This window comes from Cibotium barometz, chromosome 2 (genome assembly GCF_041138505.1).
Source record: "Cibotium barometz isolate CiBa-2024 chromosome 2, ASM4113850v1, whole genome shotgun sequence".
Lineage (NCBI taxonomy): Eukaryota > Viridiplantae > Streptophyta > Polypodiopsida > Cyatheales > Cibotiaceae > Cibotium > Cibotium barometz.
Genome location: NC_141047.1, coordinates 35,467,737 through 35,475,236, shown reverse-complemented (window position 1 = coordinate 35,475,236; position 7,500 = coordinate 35,467,737). Strand labels below are relative to the sequence as shown.

At 49.7% G+C, this 7,500-nt stretch overlaps 1 protein-coding gene across 3 annotated transcripts in view; it reads left to right on the top strand.

Annotated features, from left to right (window-relative positions):
* Positions 1-7,500, top strand: part of LOC147640992 (protein DETOXIFICATION 43-like) — a 47,584-nt gene that overhangs the window by 25,533 nt on the left and 14,551 nt on the right. The window lies entirely within an intron of this gene.

The window sequence follows — 7,500 nt, the reverse complement described above, 5'->3', positions numbered from 1 at the left end:
TCAGGTGACAAATCTAGGCCAATCTGGCATCCCAAATACCGCACTGTTGTGCCTGGAGAATCCATCTAAAACCGGGGTCCGAGCTCCATGTCGGAGTGGGAGCACTACTGATCCAAAAGGCCACTGTCTTGCGCCAATTGATCAATGCTCCCGAAGCTGCACTAAAAACCTGGAGCGACTGCTTTGCCCGAAGAAGATTGGCCTCTTGGCCATGCAAAAATAAGCCCGTGTCGTCTGCAAACTCAGCATCAAGCAGGTCCTCCCCCCGGACTGGGAGCTGAAGTCCTCTCAAACCGACCTCCTCTGCCGTCAAATACATGCTCATAGCCTCTGCAAAGAAGAGAAAAAGAAAAGGGGCGAGGGGACACCCCTGAGACGGACTGATCTGGTCAGCTCAAAACTCGGCCCTCGTCCTCCTGCAATCAACACCTGGCTGCGAGCTGTGGAATACAGAGCCGCCACCCCTCTGATCCATCCTGGCTCAAAGCCCAGGCGAAGCATAGTGCCCTCTAAGAAACCCCAATCAACTCTATCGTATGCCTTCTCAAAGTCGAGAAGCATCACGACCAAGTCCTCGCCAAGAAATCTAGCTCGGGCCGTCGCCTCCCAGAAAGTAAAGATGTTGTCAAGGATACTGCGCTCCTTGACAAATCCTGTCTGAGTAGCATGAATCAACTCCCCTAGGAACGGCTGGATCCTCAAACTCAAGGCCTTTGCTAAGACCTTGTAGACAGTATTGAGGATCGTAATAGGCCTCCAATGCCTAATATCATCTGATACTCCCTCCCCCTTGGGGATAAGATAGATCAAGCCCTCTGAAAAGCTCTGCGGCATCACCCCAGTGTCCAAAACATGCTGAAAGCCCCTGCGGAGGCCTGGCCCCAAAAGGTCCCAATAGTGCATAAAAAAGGCCGGCGTCAGTCCGTCCTCCCCTGGGCAACTATGTCGCGGCGGCAGGATCCTCAAGGCCTCGGCAAGCTCAATCTCTGACAGAGGCGCACCTAGAACTGTACGCATACGGTCTGTGACCCTCCTCTGCAAATGGGCCCACACTGTCTGTCTGCAAACATCTCGATCCTCAGTGGGGCAGGCTCCGTTGAAAGCAGGTCTCTATAGAATGCAGTGGCAATGGCTCTGATCTCCCCGAGCTCAGTAGCTACCGATCCATCCGGTCTACCAAGCTGGCGGACTCCAGCTCGCGCATGTCGGGGCCCAGTGATCTCAAAAAACTCTCCAGTCACTCTATCGCCAAGCTGCGTCCACTGAGAGGCCTGACGACGATAGTAAAACTCATGTCTCTGCTCCTCTACCTCTCGAACCTCCTGGCGTGCCTGGCTCAGCTGGGATGCCACCCACTCACATGCAGGCTGCTGCTCCTGAAGGCGCTGTAGCGAACCAAGGCTGCGTCTCAGCCGATGCTCCCTCTCGCGAATCTCTCCCAACCGTGTCAAAGCTTCAGCATGCAGAAAAGAGCTAAGATCGATGAGTCCCTGGGCACACTGGCCCGCTGCATCCTGGTCAGAGCACTGACTATCATGCTGTCATGACCCTGTAATTTTCTCTGGACAAGATGCAGATGTGCACGGGGACATGGTGGACAGTGTGAAATGGCATCAGGTGGGAGTGAAGATGGAAGCCCATGTGTGGATAACCCCATGTGTGAAAGGGGACAAAGGAATTTTAGCTTTGAAGGTTTAAAAACCTTTAAAATCATTTATTAAGCCCTTCATTAAAGAAACGTGGCGCTTATGTTATATTTGGGGCCACGTGTGCTTTTTGGGCAGAAAAAGCAGGAGGCGCCTTACTCTTGTGGGGTGGTGTGCTTTTTGGAAGAAGTGGGCTGCAAGGAAGCATGGGGATGAACAGCACGTGGGCTTTCTCTCTATCTGGCTAAGAGTCGACTGCAGCATACCCACGTTTGAGCTTTTTGGAAAGAGAAGATGCTGGCTGCGCATGGAAGGGCTGGACTGCAGGTACAGTCCACGTGGCAGTGTACGGTTGCTGTGCAGGTACAGTCCACGTGGCAGGCCTGCAGGTACTGTCCATGTTGCAGATTTGGTTGTGCAGATTCTGGCACCTACTGTGCAGGTCTTGGGCTGGCGGCTGGAACAGTAACTGCAGGCCTGTACGGACAGCAGGTACAGTCCAGTACGGAGGCTGTACGACAGCTGAATTCAGGTGGCTGCAGGCAGCGCTGGACAGAGCAGCGCATGTTTTTCTCCACGCATAAGGGGCTGGACTGCAGGCGCAGAGGGCTGAAGCTCATGCTCTTTTGCACAAGAGACGCTTACAGGTTGGTTTCTCTAGACACACAGGCAGCCAGGTGTGTGCTTTTGGAGGACGCCGTGTTTCTACAGAAAGGAGGGGCTGGTTTTTTTTCATGAACATAGACATCATGTCGATGGCGTTCATCAGATGGAACTTTCAGCCTTTCTATGCTTTGATTCAGGACTGTTTTGGGACAGTTTATGGGCTGTTTTTGCTTGGTTGCAAATTCAGCAATGTACTTGGGTTTTTGGCTGCAAGTACAAGGTCATTTGGTTATGTTTCTTGGCTTGGGAGTGATGCAAGCTCGCATGGCTGCGTGCTCATGGACTCAGATTGTTTTCTTCTTGCTAGAAAGGAACAGTGGGACCTACAGTTATGGGCATCTCTATGTTGCCAGATGTTTCATGTGGGAACAGGTAACTAGATGTATGGGAAACAGGACATAAGTTTCAAAGGGAAACAGGCCTAAGGGTTTCATGTGGAAACAGGTCGTAGGTTTCTCGACGAGGAAACATGTTTTTGGGTTTCTCCAGGAGATAGGTCACATGCAGGCAGAAGGTACAGGAATGGACACATGCTTGGTACAGCCTTGCTACTGATTAGACAGGGGACAGGGAATCCATGACAGAGATGGATGGTACCCTTGGAAGGTAGAGAGGGTTTGTACAGGTGTGTCAACTGTATTGTATGCTGTGCTGTGATGCGAGTTCTCTTTTGAGAGACAGTTTGGGAGTTTGTGTTGTGATGCAGAAGCACTGGATGTGTCAGGGTGTGATGCTGTTCATAGTGTGAGAGGCTATGGATGGTTGTGGCAGCCTTGATCATGGGAGAAAGCTTCTGTATGCAGACTCAATGTGTGAGAGTCTTTCGATGTGAACAATGGCTGGACTTGTTTGTGGATGCCGAGTGGACAAGAAGCCAGATGCAGGTTCTTTGCAGGCTTCAAGGGTTCTATTGCGACGGCTGAGTTCCCAGCCTTATATTGTAATCGAAGCTCTTATAATCAATTAAAGAAATACCGCAAGGGACGCCACTGCGATTTGGGGCCAATCGGTGTCCGTGTACTATTTGCAGGAGCACTCTAGCTCCCCCTGTTTGTTTTCCTTTTCTAGGTCCTCAATGGTGTTGAAGTGTTTTATGTGCGAGTGTTTGTTCCACCGCCCTTTGCATTCTGAAGGCCGGTTTTCATGGTTCCGTTTGCCGGGACACATCGTCGACTTTCTCAAGGAGACGAGTCCGTGGTTGCTTTGGTTGGGACAATCGCCAACTTTCCTAAGGGGGCGAGCTCGTGGTTGTCTCATGAGAGTCACATCAAAAGCTTCAACATGAGGAAAGTGAAAAGGAAGTGCAGGACATAGTACAGGATTGTGTGTCTTTGCCTATGTGAGGTGAAGAGCAAGAGCTGAAGATGAAGCTCAGGAGAAAAGACACCAAGGACAAGAAGTAGTCGGCCAGGAACAAGAAGCAGTTGAAGTGTTATGGTGCAGGAGATGCGTTGAAGGCTATGGCTTTTGACAATTTGTCACCGGTGGTATCTTCATAGAGGCTTCATGGGTTCGGAAGACAGTTTCTTTCTATGTTAGTGGTGATCTACTATGCTTCATCGAGGACTTGTGCTTACCACTTGGGTGGAGTGTAAGCAAGTTTTGGGTGCCTGAGGATGTATCATATGAGGCTCAGACGGAAGTGGAGGAACTTGACGAGGTTCTTATTCCCGAGCATATACTGGCACATAAGGAAAGAAAGGTACAGGGTAAGGTTTCCCGTCGCTATCCTGTGAAGTTCAAGAGCTGTTCACTGATGGGTACGAAGTGGATGGAGGAGGTTCACTGATGGATGCGAAGTGGATGGAGGAGGGTGACTTAGCAGATTCACCTCAGGAGTTGCAGCTTTATCTTGATGCCTATGAGTTGGAGTCGACTCTTGTTACGGCTCGTTCAGGTTCAGTAGAGCATGGGTCTAGAGCATTGCCTGATGCTCAAGAGGGGGGGTAGCACCTCCGCTCCCTTGTTGTTACAGACAGGCTCATTTGTTATCTAGGAGTCGCTTGGTGACATCTTTGTATTCACCCGAAGGTACTGAGGCTGACAGTACATCTGCTTATGGGACTTCTATGATCTTGCGTTCTAGACACATGAGGTGATGGTTGAGTATGGTTCACAGTCGCGCGCACCTGGAACTCTAACTGCAACTATGGATAACTCTATGGAGGACATAAGTCTTGCGAGCAGTCCTAGAGTTGGTTTGATTCATGGAAATATGGATCGAACTCTATTTGTGCATGTATGCATACACTTTTTGAGGTAGAGGTATTTTTGTATTCTGGTGCCATTGGATCCTGGTACCATTGAGAATACATTGGGAAATACTCTGCATTGTGTCATGTGCTGCATGTATGTTGGTATGATACATCAAGTGCTTTATTATGTTCATGGATGCACCATTGGGTGTAACTCCTGCGGGATGGCCATGAGACATATGTGGGAAAGTACTTGGTAGATGTAGTGTTTGGATGCATTGAGTGCTTTCATATGCTTATGTTTTACCTTCAGTCGTGGGTCCTGCGGGATGCCCATGGGCGTAAGGCTTGCGAGCAGCCCTTAGACTGTTACTGTAGAGTAGTTGGAGCATTTTGAGGAGCATATTGTTTGCGAATGCATATGCGTGTCATGCATATGTTTGTCATATGTAGAATGATGCATGGTTTTGTTTTTGGCTAACACAGGTAACGTGTTTCCATTTGGTTTTAGACTTTGCTGTAGGTTCTGAAGGAACAAGCAAGAGGACAGTGTGGCTTATTGTGCAGGATGATTGTTCTATCATCCAGACGCATTGGAAGGCCATTGTTTTTGTCATATGGGGAGTCTTTGCTCATAAGATGCTTTACTGTGCCATTGAGTGCAATCGAGGACGCTTGCCATTTTTCAAGAGGGGGGTATGTCATGACCCTGTGTTTTTCTCTGGACAAGATGCAGATGTGCACGGGGACATGGTGGACAGTGTGAAATGGCATCAGGTGGGAGTGAAGATGGAAGCCCATGTGTGGATAACCCCATGTGTGAAAGGGGACAAAGGAATTTTAGCTTTGAAGGTTTAAAAACCTTTAAAATCATTTATTAAGCCCTTCATTAAAGAAACGTGGCCCTTATGTTATATTTGGGGCCACGTGTGCTTTTTGGGCAGAAAAAGCAGGAGGCGCCTTACTCTTGTGGGGTGGTGTGCTTTTTGGAAGAAGTGGGCTGCAAGGAAGCATGGGGATGAACAGCACGTGGGCTTTCTCTCTATCTGGCTAAGAGTTGACTGCAGCATACCCACGTTTGAGCTTTTTGGAAAGAGAAGATGCTGGCTGCGCATGGAAGGGCTGGACTGCAGGTACAGTCCACGTGGCAGCGTACGGCTGCTGTGCAGGTACAGTCCACGTGGCAGGCCAGGCGGCTGTCTGCAGGTACTGTCCATGTTGCAGATTTGGTTGTGCAGATTCTGGCGCCTACTGTGCAGGTCTTGGGCTGGCGGCTGGAACAGTAACTGCAGGCCTGTACGGACAGCAGGTACAGTCCAGTACGGAGGCTGTACGACAGCTGAATTCAGGTGGCTGCAGGCAGCGCTGGACAGAGCAGCGCATGTTTTTCTCCACGCATAAGGGGCTGGACTGCAGGCGCAGAGGGCTGAAGCTCATGCTCTTTTGCACAAGAGACGCTTACAAGTTGGTTTCTCTAGACACACAGGCAGTCAGGTGTGTGCTTTTGGAGGACGCCGTGTTTCTACAGAAAGGAGGGGCTGGTTTTTTTTCATGAACATAGACATCATGTCGATGGCGTTCATCAAATGGAACTTTCAGCCTTTCTATGCTTTGATTCAGGACTGTTTTGGGACAGTTTATGGGCTGTTTTTGCTTGGCTGCAAATTCAGCAATGTACTTGGGTTTTTGGCTGCAAGTACAAGGTCATTTGGTTATGTTTCTTGGCTTGGGAGTGATGCAAGCTCGCATGGCTGTGTGCTCATGGACTCAGATTGTTTTCTTCTTGCTAGAAAGGAACAGTGGGACCTACAGTTATGGGCATCTCTATGTTGCCAGATGTTTCATGTGGGAACAGGTAACTAGATGTATGGGAAACAGGACATAAGTTTCAAAGGGAAACAGGCCTAAGGGTTTCATGTGGAAACAGGTCGTAGGTTTCTCGACGAGGAAACATGTTTTTGGGTTTCTCCAGGAGATAGGTCACATGCAGGCAGAAGGTACAGGAATGGACACATGCTTGGTACAGCCTTGCTACTGATTAGACAGGGGACAGGGAATCCATGACAGAGATGGATGGTACCCTTGGAAGGTAGAGAGGGTTTGTACAGGTGTGTCAACTGTATTGTATGCTGTGCTGTGATGCGAGTTCTCTTTTGAGAGACAGTTTGGGAGTCTGTGTTGTGATGCAGAAGCACTGGATGTGTCAGGGTGTGATGCTGTTCATAGTGTGAGAGGCTATGGATGGTTGTGGCAGCCTTGATCATGGGAGAAAGCTTCTGTATGCAGACTCAATGTGTGAGAGTCTTTCGATGTGAACAATGGCTAGACTTGTTTGTGGATGCCGAGTGGACAAGAAGCCAGATGCAGGTTCTTTGCAGGCTTCAAGGGTTCTACTGCGACGGCTGAGTTCCCAGCCTTATATTGTAATCGAAGCTCTTATAATCAATTAAAGAAATACCGCAAGGGACGCCACTGCGATTTGGGGCCAATCGGTGTCCGTGTACTATTTGCAGGAGCACTCTAGCTCCCCCTGTTTGTTTTCCTTTTCTAGGTCCTCAATGGTGTTGAAGTGTTTTATGTGCGAGTGTTTGTTCCACCGCCCTTTGCATTCTGAAGGCCGGTTTTCACATGCCAGATCCTCTCAATGTCCTCAGGGAGACTGGGATCTGTAAGTACCCTCTCTGGGATCCTCAACTGCAAGCTGGGCTCCGGTGTCCTCTCCTCCAATGTCAAGATAACTGGCGCATGATCTGAAAATGAGGTGCCAGCGAGAATGCCGACGGAGCCCCCTCGCTCCCCTAACCAGTCGCCCACATAAAAGCGATCAATCCGTGATAGATTAGTCCCTCCCTGCCGGCGATCCGACCGGGAGAAACTAAGACTGTCCTGAGACCGGGAGAAAGCCCCATGCTGCCATGCATCAGTGATCCTCAGTGACATGCACAACCGGTCCCAAGCTGCAAGCTCCGTGCCGTGCACTGTAACATGACTGC